This window comes from Penaeus monodon, chromosome 30 (genome assembly GCF_015228065.2).
Source record: "Penaeus monodon isolate SGIC_2016 chromosome 30, NSTDA_Pmon_1, whole genome shotgun sequence".
Lineage (NCBI taxonomy): Eukaryota > Metazoa > Arthropoda > Malacostraca > Decapoda > Penaeidae > Penaeus > Penaeus monodon.
Window position 1 is genome coordinate 20,478,081 of NC_051415.1, and position 291 is coordinate 20,478,371.

Genomic DNA, 291 nt, shown 5'->3' on the forward strand with positions numbered 1-291 from the left:
TGGTCGGTCAATTATACATAAATATGTAATATATAACGCAGTGAGTGTATCATTTCGCTATTCAAAATTTGGCACATACGTTTTTATTGTTTATACATTTTCAATTTATCAACATATCAACACAGATCTTATTTGCTCATAATTACTGTGCTCGTGTGTGTGTGTTTGTATTTGAGTCTGATTAACATACCTACTAAGGATTCAAAGACGCAACGGCGTGTGGATAGAATGCTCATTCCGATTCATCTTTAAAAAATAATTTGCTTTTAGATAGAAAGTAGGTATTGGTGG